At 49.5% G+C, this 19,842-nt stretch overlaps 1 pseudogene; it reads right to left on the reverse strand.

Moving 5' to 3' along the window:
* Positions 1-37: 37 nt before the first annotated feature.
* On the reverse strand, positions 38-19,399 carry LOC133343100 (uncharacterized; annotated as a pseudogene).
* Positions 19,400-19,842: the final 443 nt, after the last annotated feature.

Raw genomic sequence — 19,842 nt, forward strand, 5'->3', positions numbered from 1 at the left:
TTCTTGATCGCTACCAACTTCACACGGACACTCGCCCTTACTTCAGGCTGTGTTGGCTCAGGCTCTGGACGACGCTGCTGTGCGCGCTCACCAGCTTGGAGCGCTCTGGCGATGAACGATGGCTCTTGTTGCTCATCCGCTGCTGCTCGTCCTTTTCGATGCTCGTTTGGTCGATGTATGGCGATTTCCGCCCTTCTACAGGTTGATTGCTTGTTGTCACTTGTCACTCTCTCTTCTCCGTGATTTCCTTTGTCTGTACAGCTGCCAGCTTCATTCGCACTTAACCACCCCTCGACACTTCGTTCTGCGAGAAGCGACACCTGCCATCGGTATCGGTGTTTGCTCCCTCACGACGCTCCGCCAGCCGGAGCACGGCTGAACCCAGTCTCGACCCAGGTTGAACTCAGATTTCTGCGACTCGAACGACCCCTCCTCGTTCCATCTCTCTTCGAGGCACAACTCGCCCCAGCTCCCTTGCGAGCCCCGTCGCAACGCTGCGTCGCAAGCCGAGTTGCGAGACTGAGCACGACTCGAACCAGACTGCACTCAGACTGTCACTCTAACGACCCCTTGTCGTCCCATCTCTCCTCGAGGCACGACTCGCCCCAGCTCCCATGCGAGCCCCGTCGCAACGCTGCGTCGCAAGCCGAGTTGCGAGACTGAGCACGACTCGAACCAGACTGCACTCATTCGTGATGTGCGCTTGTGCTTAAAACTCAAAAACGTGAACACCCTCTCCTCTCTCTCTCTTGCGAGAGGAAAACAAACAACAAACCGAGAGAGAAGAACCAGACACCCTTACGACCCCTCCTCGCGACCCTTTCTAACCCCCTAAGTATTTATGGGCCATCTGTTTGTGCCGGACCGTTGGAGACAAAGGTGGCTGAGGAGATTTTTGCAATACATTTATGTGGTCCTGTGTGTTACATTTATTCTTGATATTTCTTATGAGTTCCGTCGGTCTTAGTATATCGTGGTTATTATTCGATCAATGTTTAATGAATATTCGTAATGATCCTCGTTACATCATTATTTTGAGGGCTTTGCCAAGTTTGGTTATGCGTTTGTCTCCAGGGATTGGTATTTTATTCTGAGTTATATTTTAATGTCCTGAGGGTAAGTGTAACTAAGTTTCCATTTAAGCTTTCTGGAATTCATATTCTTTAGTTTTTAGGAAGGTCATGTAGATAGAAACATACAATACAAAATAATATATAAGCGGTGAATACGAGAAATATAAGAAAATATCTAATAACAAGCCCCTATTGTTTGCTGGTTAATTCTTTTTGTTAAGTTTCTACTTTTCGTTAAGGCCATCGACCTTTTGTCCATCTGGATGTCTCTGACCTCTCTGTGCTCCGAATGGCCTTCCACGTTTTTTTTCTCTTTGTGTGGCATGCGAGGGTTAGCGGGTTGTTTTCATTATTTAATTAAAAAATATATATAGATATAAAAAAAACATTTTTTTTTCTAATTATTCTTAATATAAATTTTTGAAAAACAGGGCATATATACAACAGCGCGAAGCGCGGACCATTGCTCTCTGGTCAGGGATGAATTCTCCCCGCATAACTCGGCAACCCAACGGTCATCCTGCCCCGTTGGCCTCGAAACCCCCCCTACCATGTCCCGGCGGACCCGGTTGTCATGGGTCGTGAACACGGTCGTGGCGTGAGCCACAACCGTTCCGGCCGGGACACTGACATTCTCAGCACTCCCATTTAGCACCTGTAAGAACGGGGGCTGGCCCGGCCGGACAATTGTTTGTGCCCCAACCAGCGCCGAGCCGCCCGTTATAGCCGTGGACGGCGATAACAGAACCCCCGCCGCTCCCTCAATGCCAGGTACTGGCTTCCGATATCTCAACGGGATAAGCATCTGCGAACCAGGTGGAATGACAACAGATACCTTGGACAGCGCCTGCACCTGGCAAACAGGGGCAGGCCGGCCCCATGGCGACGGTAGGAACGAAACTTTGCGCCCCCCTGGTAATTCAATGCAGTTTTGATCAATCCTTATTTGAATGGGCATTTTCGCCAGGAAATCAGTCCCCAACAAACAGGGTACCGCGAGGGACCTAGAGATCAACACGGTCCCTGAAGCCGACACCCCCCCAATGGATATGTTGGCATCCACCTGGCCCACAATGCCCATACTTCCCCCGTTCGCCGCTATGCATGAATCATAAACCGCTCGCACTCTCCCGGGCGGAATGCCCAAAAGATGGAAAATGACATCCGAAATAATGGTCGCAGACGCACCGGAGTCCACCAAAATACACACATCGACCCCCTGAATGGAACCCGGTACCATGGACGACCCCGTAGCGGCCGCAACTACCCTCCGTGCCAATCGGCGCCATTGCGTCAGCGAGCGACAGGGGTCAACCGGAGGCACCTTGTTGTTAACGACACATGGACCGCGCGGCGATGGTGATGCATGAGGTGACAGGCCTTGCCGGGTGTCTGGTGCGCACCGACTTGCCTGTCCTGGTGGGTCTTTTCGCACGACGTCCGTGGTCGAGGCCTCCTGCTGGGGCGGCCCCGGGATGTGAGCCCAACAGTCCCTGGCGAAGTGGCCCTTATGGCCGCAGCGGAAACACTCCACGTCGTTCCGATGCGTGGCACCCCCCCTGTCCCGACGCTCCCGCGCCGGCGGCCCAGACCTCGGCCCCGTCCCCCCCCGAGCAGGCCACTGGGCGGAGGCGGCCGTCAACTCCTGCGGACCCTTGTCGTCAGGAACGTAGATCGCCTTCGTTGGATCCCACCCTGTAGCACCGCCTTCAACGACGGCCCCCCCCGTCCAAGCTGACACCTGCTTCCAGCGTCAGAGATTAAATTGAGCGTCCAAGCACTTAGCCACAGCACGGGACGTCAATTTATCATGGCTGCACACCAGCATGGGGATCCCCAGGTCTCTAGATAATTCGAGCATTTTTCCCAACACGAGGGGCTCCAACAAATCGGGCTCCTTCTCGGGGTATGCCGCCATCGCCAGTTCCAGAACTGCGCCTCTGAAGGCTACCGGCGATTCATCAGGCGCCCGTTGGCGCTGAACAAATCTCTGATGGGCGTCGTCCGGAGGATCGTACGCATCCGCCATCTCCTCGAAAACACCCTGCAGCGTCTTCTTCTTGTCGGCCTTGATGGAGCGGAAGAACCGGACAGACTCGTCGTCGAGAAATGTTGGTAAGACTTCCAGGGCCTACACGTCCGTCCATTTAGCGGAGCGTACGGCCGCTTGAAAACGGCAGGCGAATGCGCTCCAATCGCCGCAGATTGAGAATTCTTTGACCGTTGTTAAATGACGGCTGCGGGTTCTTGCTCCTCCGTCGTCCTCTGATAGTGACACGCGCAGCAGCGACAAGATGGCGTTGCTCCGCAACGTGTGCAAGATGGCGGCTTCCCGCGGCGGAGGGCACAAGATGGCGGCTTCCCGCCATTCTTCCTCGGCCACGCCCAAGATGGCATCTTCGTGCCGCGTGGTCGAGAGGGCTGATGGCGACGGCAAGGCCCCGGCCTGTTGTTCCTTGCCGGGCCTCCCCGAAGTCGTCACCGGCGTCACGAGGACGCACAATTGCGCCAACACCGTCTGCAGTGCCTCCAGTTGCGCCGCCACCTGTCGCCATCCGTCGTCAGCGTTCAGTCGCACGGATGGGCCCACCGAGGCGGCCACGTCCTGCACGGCTGGAACCCCGCTCGTCCCCAGGGTAGCGCCACCGCTGGAGGGAGGTCGTCGTCGGAAGATGTTGCTGAAGATGGTGCAGGGACGGTCTTCCTCCTGAGCTGTTCTGACATGCCGTTTCACTTCTGATACCAATGTAATAAAGGACTCTCTCTCAGATGTCGATATCCGTTGTCCTTTATTGGGTTCGTAGAATCTCGATACCACGGCGTCTCGCTCAGGCCCGCGTCCCGCTCGACGACCTCTCCACAGCCCTCGGCTGCTCCGTTATGCAGTCTCCCTGCTGCTCCAATATGCACTCTCCCTGCTGCTCCGTCAGGCAATCCTTGCAGCCACACCGCTGCCCCGCTGTCTAGCGTCACTGCTGCCCCTTACACAGCTAGCCTCTCACTGCCCCGTTAGCTCTCTTCATCTGACACCGATGGCTGTCGGTGTCGACGTCTCCCACTGCATGGCGACCGTGCCACTCTCTCCGTCTTGCCCAGCGTGGCCTCCTCGTGTTTCACTCCGTCTCAATTCCCCCTTCCCCTTCCGGTTCTCTCCCTAAATCCTCTCCCCCACGGGACCCTAACTCCACCCACTCCCCACATGACCCAGACTCCGCCCCCCCTCAATCCTTGCTCGCATTACATATGTGTAATATATTGTTTTCACGTCGCTAGACGATAGGCACAGCATGTGATAAAAGCATTGGTACCCTTGCTAAAATGAACTTTATAAGATCAGTGAATTATTTATATTTGTCGTTCAAGGATAAAGACATTATAGTTACCAAAGCAACTTGACAAGTGTTTGGTAGGGTCTTGTCCCTCCAAGGATAATCACTTTTGGTTTCCCACCAAGTGATATATATGATCTATCTTGGAGGGATAGTGGGCTATGGTGATTCCCAACAGGATTTAAACTGCTATTCAACCTTTTGAGATAATTACACATTCCCCAATTTAACACAACGTTAAGGTATTGAATTTATAGTTTACATTAACATGCATAAAAAAAAAACGGCTTGCTTACTATAGAGAATTCATGGGAAGGCCTTCATTTATTTAATTATTCCCAGGCAGCTGCAATGACATAGCTGTAAAAAAGTACTCTCTCCACTTGAGACCCTGGTTTTATCTTGACTGAAAGCCGCCCGCTTGAACTTGTGGTCTCAGCGGTGCAGACTCATCACTGACAGGTGTACAGTATCTTGCCCCATGAGCCACCCAGCCACCCTGAATAAATACATATGTAATAACGACTCTGTCAGGCTTTCTTGGTCTCTGCTGTGTCGTTTATTTAGGTTCTTCGTATCGCACCCCGCTGGTCCTCGACCGGACCTACGCAGACTCTGCACGCGCCCCGCGCACGCTCCGTGTGGCCGCTCCGCTCTCTTCGTGTGCCCCGCACACGCCGCCAGCCACACCGCTCGCTCCGTGTGCCCCGCACACTCCGCTAGTCACTCACTAGCCACGTGTGCCCCGCACACTCTGCTAGTTACTCACTAGCCACGTGTGCCCCGCACACCCTGCTAGCCCTCACACTCTGCTAGCCCCGTCTACCCCATGCACCCCACGTGGCAGATAGCGCCGCTCCACCATGTGGCAGATGGCGCCATCTCCCCCACTGCCCAGCGTGGCTTCCCCTATTCTCGCTCCATTCCAACTCCCCCGTCTCTTCCGGCTCTCTCCCTATATCCTTCCCATCACGTGACCCTGACTCCTCCTTCCCGTACTGCCCCCGTCTCCGCCCCCCGTTCACCTCGTCTCCCATTGGAGCCGAGGTCAGCAGTGGCTCCTCCCACACGCTCCGTGTGATGGGCGCAGGGGCCAGTAACCACCCTGTTTATGCTCGCATTACACATACAATACCCTGGTTAAATCCACCGAGGTTTGCGCAGCTCTCAATCCTCCCTATGTATCTTGATCCTCATCATTGAACGCTGCATGCACACGGTGTACCCACGTGTCATGCAACACAAATTGTATTTTGTGCTCTTCATCCATTATAAAATGCAAACGAGCAAGAATGTGAAACCTGTTCAATAATTGCAGCCAAACCTTTTGATAAAGAACAAAGAGAACCAAGGAATATCAATTGGCCGAAGTGACACAAGGCTGCATTTCCACTCTGTGGTTGTGTCGTGGTTTTTTCCACGTGGACAACCTCTTCTTTCTCTCTGGCGTCACTTTTATTGTACAGGTCTCCTTCCGTTCCACACCCGAAACTCCGACGTGTTTGCCTCGCTTCCGCTGCTCGCCGCACTCCGCTCGCCTCGCTCGCTCCACTCTCTCCGACTCTCCGCTCTCTCCGCTTGCTCCGCTCTCTCCGACTCTCCTAGCCTCTCCACTGCTAGCCTGTTCTATCTTTCATGGTTTCTAGTCTCCACTGCTAGCCTGTTCTATCTTTCATGGTTTCTAGTATCCACTGCTAGCCTGTTCTACCTCTCATGTATTCTCTCTTGTCCTCCAGCCAACTCTCCGTCTTCTCTGACCAACTCCCAACAACTCAACTCCCTCTCTCATTAACTCCTCATTAATTAAGTGGCGCCTAACCTTCGCCTCACGCCCGAGGCTTCCGTTGTTATCTCCCAATCTCCCGTCTGCCTGGCGCCTGTTCCACGCCTGCATTTGCAGCCAGCCAATCACTGCTATGCATCTCATAGCAGCTTAATGAGCCGTCTCATTTCCGTCGCGTCCTCCCGCCGCACCTGGGTCGTCCCGAAGCGACCTCACTGTCCGCGTAACTTGCACGTGCTTACAACCCCCCCCTCTGTGCGCATTATTCCACTACAGTTGTAGTGTACACCACTACGAGCACATCGCGCATGTGTGTGCGTGTGTGTGGAGCAGTACTGCAGTGGTTTTCACACTGCACTCTCAGTCCCGGTGACTACATTTTGAACCACAGCTATGGATTAGCTTCTAAGGTCTAAACAAATCTGAGGATTCTGGGTAATTTAGACTTAGGTTCCTCTGATCTCGTTAAGACAAATCGGTCGATGAATGCAATCTGGAGTATTCAACGATGCTGTTCTGCATTGTGTTCTGCTCCCCTGGGATGTCGCGCTGCGTTGAGGGGTGCTTGAGAGCCGGCAATGAACCACGATACTGGGAGCTTCATTCATTCTAGATTTGAAGCTTTCGTGACTGCAAGGATTCATACTCTTAGGTTTTTTCGGTAAAGTCACGTAAGTAAAAATAATAATAAAATAATAATAATAAATGAAAATAACTAAACTAAATCACGAGATTTCGGAAGCAACACAAGCCTCCGTCATCAGGTGTAACTGCTCCAGTAAAATTACTGTAGCGTGTGAAGAGAGCTATTAAGACACGTGTTTTTTTATATAGGGTGCTGGGCAGGGAGGAGACAATGAGTGGGGGGGGGGGGAGAGATAACCATCTCGGTGCTTGTACACTGCATGTACGGTGCTTGTACACTGCATGTACGGTGCTTGTACAATACATGTACGGTGCTTGTACACTGCATGTACGGTGCTTGTACAACGCATGTACGGTGCTTGTACAATTGGATGTAGGTGCCTGGACGCTGAATGGCGAATGGGAATGAAACACTGCTGTAAATCAGACTTTTTTCCTTAGTGATGGTGGTGTATCAGGCTGGATATGACATTTGCTCAACAGGGGGGCCTGCAACGTGATTTAACACAGGCGGCAGCAGACCATAGCAGCGGACAGCTAACTCCGCTCGTGGTTCACAGCGTATTATTATTATTGCCGTGTTGTGTTATATTAACTTATATCACTCCCAAAATGAATGTTTAGTAAAAAAAAATGGTTACATGGAATGCATCGCAAATGGTTGTTGTTGGTGCATAGAATAGTTGTATACATTTACATTACTGTGTCGAATATACTGGATCCTTTTGTGTTTGTTCACATTTTACTAGGTAAGGCCCACTGAGCTATATAGCTCTTTTTTCAGAAGAGATCTAGCCACAAATGATAGCTCAACGAAGTGGCTTATCACGTGGAAATTTCTGGCAGCCAAATACCGAAAACGCATGTTGATTCTAGGGAAAACCCAGAGGACCCGGAGAAAAAAATCTATGAAATCACGGGAGAGTGAACATGCAGACTCCAAATATACAGGAGTCAGAGTCGGGATCGTACCCATGCCCTGTATACCAGAGGAGGTAGTTACCATCTAGCCACCATGGTCCCAATTACCTTGCATAACCATAACGATACATACAGTACTTACAGAAATGGAGATCATTGAAGTTCATGTTCACCGCTGTCAATTTCTTACAAAGCGGCACTCGTGATATTGGAAATCTGGGTGAGAATACACGAGGCTCACTCCGCTGCTGGCCATGTGGTGAACTCCAGTTTTCTGTGCAGTGAACTCCAGTTTGATGTGCAGTGAACTCCAGTTTAATTTTAAGTGAACTCCAGTTTCAAGTGCAGTGAACTCCAGTTTCCGGCATTCATCGATTAAGCCAGTGTATTCAAGCTATTAACTGATGTTGCACCAAACAAACAGTGCTGCGTGTTATAGCTCTGCTGTGCAGCTCTACACAGGACGGTACTCTCAAATCCTCACAGACGAGGCAAGCCATCGTTAACCTTTCCAGATAGTTCCCTGAAGCTCAATATCAATTTAAGTCAAGGAGGAGTATCATTCCTGTTTTGATGTGAACTCAGCCTATTATCATCCCTTCTCTGTGGCCAATGTCATGAATACCATTGTAGGACAAAGACAGTGGTTGTTATACTGTGGGACTGGTCCCCGCCATAGGAATGCTGCATTTCCACAATTGGGACAGGTTCTGCTATCGGCGATGAGTGGCACAATAAAGCTTGTTTGAATGGGAGGAAAACGTTTTGACTTTTGGAAAGGAATTATCTTAAAACTTTGTCCATCATATGTAAAATAATGTAATAAGAGGCCTCTATAGTCATATGTTGGGTGCAAGTGCGCTGTACTTTGCTATGAAGCAAAGTACAGCGCATGAGGGGCTGGTGTAGCTAGCGCTATGCTTGGCCACTTTTGTCTCCCCGGTATTAATGTTGACACACCGTGCAAATCAAACTGAGGTGGTGAGGTTTGCAGCAGAGTACGGTCACCACTGCACCACTTCCTACTGTTATATAAAAAACACACACTGAATCTACAATTATCCACATTTTTGTGATTGTTCAGCTACACTGGTTATTGATTCAACTATAATTGTTTTTAAGTCAATCACCCAATTACAAGCGTGATTCATTACCTGTCACTCAAACTATTCATTTTGTTAAATATGTCCAAACATACTTCATGGGCTGATGGATCATGTCCTCTTTGACCTATGCTATAGTTCCCGCCTCAAAGTTTCAGTGTGCGATTATTATTTTTAAATCGATTGTATTTCTGATCAAAATTAAATGCGTTCTCGGAGTTTCCACAAAATAAGAAAGGAATCTTTGGACTCACAGGTAATCTCTACCTACAATAATTAATCCACACATTATTAAAATTACAGTATATTTCAGGAAGCAGGTGAAAGCATATACAAAAATAATTGAATGTAACTTACTTGGGAATCATGTTCTAACCTGTGTAGAGATTATTTCTGTTGTATTTAGTTTGTTGTCCTTCTCCTTCACCTCCGATTAGCACAGTTAGCTACGTACGGTGTGAAAGAAGTTCAACATACATACATTGTAAATCATGATCAGCATTGATTTATCCACTGCTGAATGAAGACCTCCCCAAGAAATCTCCTCCCAGTATCACAATGCTACAGTCCGCCAATCTCCTGCACATGACCTAATCTCATCATCCCGTCTGTGAGGGTCTTCCTGTCAGCCGTGCTCCCTCCTTTGGCTGCCGTTCTTTCATCGGTTTCGTCCATCTTGCATTTTCCCTGAGAGCAATTTGCCCTAGCCAAGCCTACTTACTCTTATTTTTTGTATTAACAATCATACGATGTCTCGATTTTGCATTTCATCTCTGTCTCTGAGTGGAATCCCATGCGTGTCTCAATACCATGCTTGTTTGTGCATGATTCAGCTTTTGTTCCATTGTCTTACTTGTGAATTAAAACATGGATATTCGTAAAAAATAAGTAAATTATATCATATGGAAATATGAAACAAATGTGACAGCTTATTTGATAGTGCCTATTAATATGCCGTGCGTTTATAACCAGAGCTATGCATGCAAACTAAATCAATATCGTTCAACATTTTTCGTGTGCAATACACTCTGATGGTGTGGTTTGTAAAGCACTTGGCTTAAAATCGAAAGGCCATGTATTCAAATCCCAATTAGTTGTAGACTCAGTCCATCGACAGTGGCTGCCTTGTGGATGAACTTTCCCTCATCATGGGAGACTAGAATATCCACCACTGACTCAGGACTCGCAATAGATCGGCACAGGAAACACTTTGATACGATTTGAACCTAATTTAGGAATATAATTAAGATAATTATTTGCTTCCTAAATTATAATAAAGTGTACTATTTGATAAACTAAAATGTTGCTGATAGGAATATGTAAGTAATACATTTTACACGGTTATACATTTTGTTATCGACGTGTGCTGTAATGTGTAGTGGAGTAACGCGCGTGGGGTTTTGCAAACAGTATGCATGCACGTGAAAGCCGCGGACAGTGAAGTCACATCAGGGCAAACAGGTGCGATGAGAGAGTAATCCAGAGATAGACGACCAATTAAGATGCATAGCGGTGATTGGCTGGCTGCAAATGCAGACACGGTGAAGCGCCTCGGAGTCTGCAGATTGAGGCGATAGTAGCGGAAGCCACGTGCGAGTGGCGACGGGAGGACGCCAGCTTAATTAGGGCCTTTAATGAGGAGCAGGATAAATACGGTAACGTGTGAGGGAGTGGTGAGTTGAGTTGGTTGCAGTGAAGAGAAGAGTGAACACAGGAGAAGCTAGCAGAGTGTATAGTGATAGGCTAGCAGTGGAGAGGCTAGCAGAGTAAGAGAGGAGGATAGCAGTGGAGAGGCTAGCAGAGTGAGAGAGAGCAGGCTAGCAGCGGAGAAGCTAGCAGAGTGAGAGAGAGCAGGCTATCAGTGGAGAGGATGGGAGAGAGCAGAGTGAGTGAAGCGAGCGGGAGAGTTACGACGGAATTACGTGGTGTTGAACGTGAGGAGTTCTGTTTGCATAAAAGTCACACATGAGAAGAAACAAAAGTTGTCCACGTGAAATAACACCACTACAAATGTAATGAGCACAGACTTTTTAACACATTCCTGCTTCATTACAAACCGACATGAAGCTACAAACTTTGCTCACCACTGCTGAGCATCAAGCCAACAGTGGAATTTCCACAATTCCATAGTGGGCACCAGAGTTCAATACCAGACCACTGTTGACTTCCCACAAAGTGGTGCTTATTTTATGGACCCTGGAGTTAATTTTGTCTCCGTTGATTGCTAACCCTCGGTTTTCACTCGCTTGTTGAGTGCTCGGGGCACAGTCTTCATTTGGCCAGATAATTATATTTTTTTAAATGCCACGGATACACAGGTTAAGCTACTTGCAATGATTCCAACAAGTCTGGCTGCAGCTCTCACGCCCCCTCAAGGGCACAACTAATGGTTGTTATGATGGTGGGTGACTGGCTCTTGAATGAGATTGGATGGAGAATGGTGTAGACCACAGAGAATTGGGGTGAGGGGGGGTGTCTTTCCCCCCAACCCCCCCCAGGATAAAATTCCTACACCCCCCCCCAACTGCGGTTTATGCATCTGAATGCTTAAGTGGCATTAGCTGAAAGCACATGGTCCCGCGCATCTTATCCAGTGTATAAATGTATTTGAAGTAAAAAAAGTGGACAACACTGACACACTGGGCTCGTATCCAGGCAGCCACCGGAAGTGTAACCCAGTTTTCAAGTTTAGCGAGTTGATGGTTTAATCAGCCTGATTACTAATGACTGCACAAAAAAACCCATGATATTAACTTGGTTTATTCCAAGGCATATATAAAAACCACACACACCCACATAGTGTGATTGAAATGCAATTTACTCTGTGTCGAATGTAATGCTTTTTAAAAGTGACGACGGAAATAGTTCTGAGGTTCATGGTAACACTTTATAATGCAGATGTCTCCTTGCTTGTGAAATGACACTGATCGCACAATTGCAATATCATTGGCAAAAAGACAAACAATGCTTTTATTTTTCGAAGGCTGACATCAGTGACAGAAACTACAATCGTCTAATTGCTTTATCATCTCCTCATCACTTAATTATTTTATGCAGCATAGCTGGCTGGAGCACACCGACTTATGTAAGGACGGATTTTCCCCGTTTTTCTTGACTCAGGATGCTGAACTGATCTTAAAATAGTTAATTCATGTTTAATCACAACAGTTTGTTCGTTTCTGCAACTATGCAATATCGCGTAGAGGTACATATTAAGCATGAAAAATACGAGTCAGCTTATGGAGGCACTGCTCTGGTTATTATTGGGCATGTGTTCCAGCAACAATGGTGGACAAACTAAACTTTCATTCTCGAGGTTGTTGGTTCCATCTCCCGGAGCGACAGTTGGAAAATTGGCAGGTTTCTTAAATTCCCTTGCCTCTGTCCACCCAGCAGCAAAAAATGAGTACACCGTAGTTAATTTGGAGATCGCATGTGGTGGGGTAAAGCGTGGGTACTAGCCAGGTCACTTGTGAAAAAGAGCTAAAAAGAGCCAATGTATAGGTGCCACTCTACTGCCTGTCTCAGTAACCTGTTCTCTATCCTGCACATGTGTTCGACCCATCGCAACCTCAGATTACAACCGCACCAACTTCACCAAAGCCTGCATTTATTTTAGAGGTCATGCATTCTTTAATACGTAGTTTGGCTTGCCGTTTGAAGGGAGATTCCCAATGGGCCATTTAAGGTTTTTAAAGTGAAAATGACACTGCAAGAACCACGCTGTGCTGCGTGTAATCCAATAGTACAACGTCGAGTGCAAATGCTACGGATACAAAATAAACGTTTTAGATAACTGCATTAAGAACATATATGCTAACGAACCACCTAACACAGCTTTGAAATACAGTGAATCACCCTGAGTCGGAATTTTCATGAATTAAAATTACGTGTTTAAATGCCATGCGTTATAGAGTGCATCACAATCAATTTGTACATTGAATTAGGCAGACATGCTGACGTTCAGAAATGAAGCATGCTCTTGTTGAAATTGCATTATGAATGCAAACTCACAATTGGAATGCAAATACACAAATATTGTCTGTTAAATTAGAACACTGCTGAGTAGGTGTTTATATGTGTCACGGTCTAAGTGGCTGCACACTGAATGAGCTTGACAATGCAGTCCCTGTTGTGTAAATGCTGCATAAAAGTGAAAGATACCTATTTAACTATTACTAAACTATTTTTTATTTTACCAGGTTTTGACCCACTGGGCTATATAGCTCTGTTTACCACGTAGGCTTTCGCGACAAATAACATCAATGAAACTGTTTTTTTTAGATTGCATGAACATAAATGTGTCGTTAAACCCGCTGTACTTGTAACAAATTGGCATGTTCTGTTTACGCGACAAACCTTACTAATTGGCTGTGTCGGGTGGTGGCGGGTTTAACGGCACATTTATATTTACGCGATTTAACCCAAAATAAAATAAAAAACTTTATTATATAGCACTTTTTCAGAAGTGAACTGGCCACAAATAACAGCTCAATAAAGTGGCTTATCGCGTGGAAATTTGATAGCAGCCAAATACTCGAAACACATGTTTCTAAATGTGCAGGAAAAAACATGAGGACCTGCAGAAAAAATCCACGAGACCACGGGGAGAACATGAAAACTCCAAATATACAGCAGGCGCAGGGTCAGGATCAAACTCATGACCTGTATACCAGGCGAGGTAGTTAACATCTCGCCACATCTAAAGACAGGAAAGCAATGTCGTAGTTTGATAACAGACGAGGATTTTAACAGACCGTTGGCCAATACAGTGGATGGCCTAATTACAACTCTCTAATTTAAGGTGTCTGTATACAAAACACATACACTTATTAGAGAAGAGTCAGAATGCTGAATGCGGATTGCAATGCTTTGTATTGCATTGTCTACATGCCGTGTGTTTAGTTTAAGAATAATCCAAACCGATTTAGTGAATAGAGAAAGTAAATTTCAAAACTACATTTGCTTCACAATTTAACATGTAGGCTTTCGCGACCAATATAATCCATAATAAAGGTTTTTGAGTTAGAGCGCGTAAATATATAAATGTGTCATTAAAACCCGCCACCACCCAACACAAACAACTAGTAAGGGTTGTCACATAAACAGAACATGCCAATTCGTCACTAGTACAACAGACCGGTGTGTTGGAGAGCCAAGCCACAACATTTACAAACTGAGAACGACGTTTCGCCAGTAATTACAACTAGCTTCATCAGGCGACAGACAGATTTGTGGAGAAGTCTTACTGTTTCGTCCTTTATATAAAGGCGTAGATGTGTTGACCACCCTTCTGCACTCTTGCACAATGTGGGGGTGGGGGGGATTACTGCGGGCAACGTACATTGTGCATGTGCGTTATGCGAGCCCTTTGAGCTTGTCCTTCCTGTCTATTGTGTTTATTAAAATAGCCCTACCAACGCTAATCCCTATTGAAGTACGCTGCCCTTTGTAGGCATGCATTTAAATAATGTATTATTTGATTATTCGCTTCCACGCAGCACTTAGACGGTAGCTATCCGAACGGTTAAAGTTATTTTGATTTATTTAAATTTCGATAGATTCTCTAATTATTCTTGGCCAGTAGTAGCTAGTTTTGCAAAAAACGTCAACATTATCAAAATCAATTGAGTGTCCTTGTTGGCACACGCGTTCTGCTACTGCTGACAGTTGCATTTAGGAGAATTTAATATTTCTCTGATATTCTTTTAGTCTCGTGCTGATCATTCGTCCTGTTTGACCAACATAACTTTAACCACACGTGCAGTTAATCCTGTACACACCTTCTGTTGATAGCTTCGGTAATACATCTGAAGTATTGGAAATGACGGCAGGAACTTCTTGACGGGTAACACACTTTTATTAAATCTTGACGTGTCACAATACAACGTGTGGTCTCTATTCTTCTGACTATACACTCCACTTAACTCGTGTAGACTCTATGCCTCTGGCTACACACACTTCACTTGACTCGTGTAGACCCTATGCCTCTGGCTACACACAATGCACTTGACTCGTGTAGACCCTATGCCTCTGGCTACACACCATGCATTCGACTCGTGTAGACCCTATGCCTATGGCTACACACAATGCATTCGCCTCTGGGTTACACAGAGTCCCGGTCCCGTTAGGACAGCGGGACTAGGTACCGCAGGGCCCTATCTCTTCATCCCCGTCTTCAGTCTTCGCTGGTTACATACTGCCTTTACGCCTGTGTGCATCCCCTTTTATAGCCCCTGCTCACGGGAGACGGAGCTGATGCGGACGTCGACGTGAGCATCGCTCCTTAGTTAACCAATGACGACGCGCTATCTCTACGATCCGTTTTCCCCAGCGCGTGTTAACACTACTCAACCAATCACACCGCGCTGCCACCCGATCACTCCCTCTCAGCGCGTCACCGGCACACAGCCAATCAGCACCACGTAACCCACGACCCCGCGCTGACCCCTGATCCTCCACCGTCAGCGCGCGTCACCAAATACACAGCCAATCACTACGCGCTGGCACACGATCCCTACCCCAGCGCGTATCACCACTACATCACCCCCTCCCACATAGCTCGCAGCCGGCCCGGCTGCTAACCAACAACACAACCCAACGTCAACGCAATAAAAAAAAACCCCACCCCCCCAGTGTGCCCCGTAACGCAACAACAACAACACAACAGCAACACTTAAATAAGAAGCAATGTACAGCCCGACGAACAACACAATAAAAGCGAACTCCAGAAAACGAACGCGCCAAGTGTCCCTGTGACTAAACGCAGTGACGAGGTGCTCCGGCTGCCTCGACTCCTCACGTGGTAGGTCATAAAAAGTAGCGCGACCTAGCGCGAGTCCGTCTGGCCGGTCCGTCGTATGGGACGGGACGCTGACGACCGTCCGGTGGCTCCGGCAGCTCTAGACGGCGCGGATCGGGCCTGGAAGGACCGGCCCCGCCGCGCAGATCCGGCCGCCGGTGGTCGGCAGATGTCAGTTCCGAGACACCTGGGAGCGGATCAGGCGGAGACATGTGAGGATCAGGCAAAGACATTTCCCCCTTAGGGTCGTCGGTCACGTCACATGCTCGGCCCTCACGACACAAGGGGAGGCCATATGGAGGCGAGAACGGTTTCAGTCGGGAGGGGTGGACGTACCAACGGTGCTTTCCCCATTTTATCTGAACGCACTGGGGGCGTGCAACCCGCACAACCTCCACGGGTCCCCGCCATGGCTTCAACAATTTAGGCGACGTAGCCAAAGGTGCCTGAGGGCAATGCAGCCAGGCCCTGTCACCTGGTTCCCAGTTGTGCACGGACACCTTCCGTGCACGCAACCGCTCGTTTGCAATTTGGCGAGCCCGCGAATTAAGCCGTGCGGCCTCCCTTGCCTCCGTCAGCTTATGAATATTAAATTTAATATGCTCTGCCAATTTCGAATTAGTTCGTGGTGCGGGCAGGCCCAGCTGCGTTTCCATGGGCGGGTCGGCTTCCCGACCGTACATCAGATAGAACGGGGAAAATCCCGTAGCTGCATGGGGGGCCATTCTATACGCGGCGAGGACCCCAGGGACCTGCAGGTCCCAATCAACATGTGCCTCACACACCTGCTGGCACAGCATAGAAGTCAATGTCCTGTGGAGTCTCTCCACCATCCCGTCCGTCTGCGGGTGGTACGGGGAGGTACGCACCTTCTTAGTACCCAACAGGTCGCACACCTCTTGCAGCAATTTACTTGAAAAATGTTTCCCTTGGTCGGTCAGCAAGCGTTCGGGAGCCCCCTTGTCCAGGACGTAGCCCTGGACAAAGGCGTCCGTCACAGCCGCCGACGACTGGTTGGCGAGTGGCCACGCCATAGGCCACCGGGTAAAATATTCGACCCCCACCAACAGGTACTTATTACCCCTAGGCGTGACTGGAAAAGGCCCCAGAATATCGAGCGCAACGAGCTCGTTAGTGCGCGAGACCTGAATAGATTGCAGCAGTGGATTAGCTGCCACGGGCGGTGGTTTCCGTCTGGCGCACTCAACACATCCCTTCAGAATATTCACCACGTCACTCCCCATCCCCGGCCAATAATAGTCACGCTGAAGCAGGGCAAGCGTTTTGTTTACTCCCAAATGCAAGAGGCGTTCGTGTGCGGCCAAGACAACTTTCCCCCTCACAGCAGAAGGCACCACAATCGCGTGCCGCCGGGACAAACTGTCCCATCTCATTAACAGGCCTTGCTTAAGTACGTAGGAGCCAGTCCGTTCCTGGTCCCCTTCGGAACCCCCCGTCCTGCAGCGCAATGCTAGCAGGGAGCTGTCCGCCATTTGGAGACGGCCCCACTCAATCAGCGACAGTGAGAGCAGCGAGTCCTGACCCCCTGGGGTAGCGGGAACATCCCCAATTGGTGTGCCCGCGGTCGCAACCAATGCCCCCATACCTTCCGTAACTGGCGGTTTACAGCGCGCCGATCCCGATAAGCACGCACATTTGTGACAAGGCAACAATCGCGACAGAGCATCGGCATTTGTGTGTCGCAACCCCTTACGGTATGTAGTCGTGAACTGATAGTCCTGGAGGACTTCCAACCACCGTGACAATTGGCCCGAGGGCTGGGCGACCCGCAATGAATACTGGAGCGCCGCGTGGTCCGTCCGGACCGTAAAGTGACGACCATAGAGATATGGTCTGAATTGTTGTACGAAAAAAACAATGGCAAGCAGCTCGCGACGGGTGACGCAGTAGCGCTGCTCTGCCGGCGACAACACCCTGCTACCATAGGCGACCACCCGTTCGACCCCCCCAACGACTTGGGACAGCACCCCCCCAATGCCCGTGTTGCTAGCATCCGTGTCTAGCAAGAAGGGACTCGCAAAGTCAGGATAGCGCAAGGGTGGGGCACCCACCAAGGCGTCCCGGAGGGAGCAGAATGCAGCCTCCTCCTCCGGTCCCCATCGGAACTTCACTCCTTTCGCCGTTAGAGCGTGCAAGGGTTTTGCAATGGTGGTGAAGTGCTCAACGAATCGGCGATAATAAGAAGCAAAACCGATGAAACTGTGCACGTCCAAAACTGACGTGGGCGTCGGCCATGAACTGACACAGTCCGTCTTCGCGGGATCGGTAGAAATCCCCGAAGAGTCGACAATGTGACCCAAGTATCTAACGGATTTACGAAGAAGGTGGCATTTGGCCGGTTTAAACTTTAATTTAGCCGATCGCATTCGCAAGAACACTCCTCTCAATCGCTGGAGGTGTTCCTTAAACGTTTTACTGAAAACAATGACATCGTCAAGGTAAATCAAGCACGTATCTCATTGCAAGCCCGACAAAACCAACTCCATAAGGCGCTGAAACGTCGCAGGAGAGGAGTGAAGTCCCATGGGTAACCGGTTAAACTGAAACAGGCCCCCTGGAGTCCGAAATGCTGTCTTAGGTTTAGACTCTTCGTCGAGTGGCAACTGCCAGAATCCGGATAATAAATCAAGAGTCGAAAAGTATCGCGCACCGGACAATGCATCGAGGGACTCGTCCATCCTGGGGAGCGGATACGCGTCGGCCACAGAGATCTTATTCAGGCGGCGGAAATCTACGCAAAATCGCAAGGACCCGTCCTGCTTTTTAACGAGCACAATAGGTGCTCCCCAAGGACTGGAAGAAGGCGAAATAATGTCGGCTTCTAGCATATCGTTAACGGCCGACTGAACATGTTCCTTCTCAGCAGGACTCAGTCGGAAGGGATTTAGCCTGACCGGTGCCGCATCGCCCGTTTCAATGTGGTGGCGTAACAGGTCCGTGCACCCAATGTCATACTTATGTTTACTGAACACATCCGAAAATTCTATCAGCAACCCGCGCAGCGCAGCCAACTGTACCGCTGACAAATCGTCAGAGTCCGCGCACAGCGAATCGACCCATTCGAGGTCCTCCTTCGGTTTAACGTTTTGCGTGGGGCTCGGATCAGCCTGCGCAACCAGCCGCTCTTCCGCAGGGACCCGTGCCGCGTGAGCTAGCACGGTGCCCTGCTGAATGACGGCCGGCCGCGACCCAGCGTTTAAAACCATCACAAACGGATCCCTGTCAGCCCCAACCAAAGTGTGAGCCACCGACAAATCGAGACCTCCAACAGCCCTATTAGAAGGACCCAAAAGCATGCCTTGATCCGAGGTCTCCCTCACCCATGGTTTCCGCAACCGGAGGGGAATTAACATTTGTGAACCCGGGGGCACGTGCACGGTCTGTGTTGCTAACGCTTGTATCGTAGCGCACGCTGTCCGAATTTCAGTAGGGTTCGTCAAAAATGAAATACGGCGACCCGATGGTAGTTCAATGCAACGCTGATCAATGAGAATTTTGATGGGCATTTTTGCCAAAAAATCAGTGCCCAATAGACAAGGAACCGCCAGGGAGGACGAAACGAAAACGGGTCCCGACAATTTGATATCTCCAATGCAAATGGACGCCCTAATCTGACCGATAATGCCCAACGATCCCCCATTAGCGGAGTAAAATGGCACATCCACTGGAAGCAGCGGACGACATTGTACAGGGAGAATGTTGTAAATGAGGTCCGATATAATAGTCGCCGATGCCCCCGTGTCCACTAACACCCTGACCTCGACCCCATCAATAGATCCCGTAACGACGGATGAACCCGCTGAGGCAGCCACTATTCTGTGCCCCAACTCCGACCATTTAATGTCTCCCCGGTCCCGGCCGAACACCCCTCGCCGAACCGAATCCCCGAACCCTAACCGGCTCTCCTCCGCCGCAACGCGACGGCCCATGCGTGTCGAGTATGCGGGCCGAGCATGTGAGGTGCCGCGACTTGCCGGGGTTTGTAGGGATGACTTGGGGCCTTGTTCGTCGTCCAGCCGAGGTCCCATGGCGCGCTGACGTGGGGCGCGGCAACCGGACGCCACGTGGCCCCGGAGGCCGCAGTTATAACACGTGATGAGGGTCGTCGGAGATCTCGGTTGCTCCAGCTTGCGGGCCGATCGCAGAGGCGAACGACCCCCCGACC

This window comes from Lethenteron reissneri, chromosome 16, assembly GCF_015708825.2.
Source record: "Lethenteron reissneri isolate LAM-NWPU_2019-01 chromosome 16, ASM1570882v1, whole genome shotgun sequence".
Lineage (NCBI taxonomy): Eukaryota > Metazoa > Chordata > Hyperoartia > Petromyzontiformes > Petromyzontidae > Lethenteron > Lethenteron reissneri.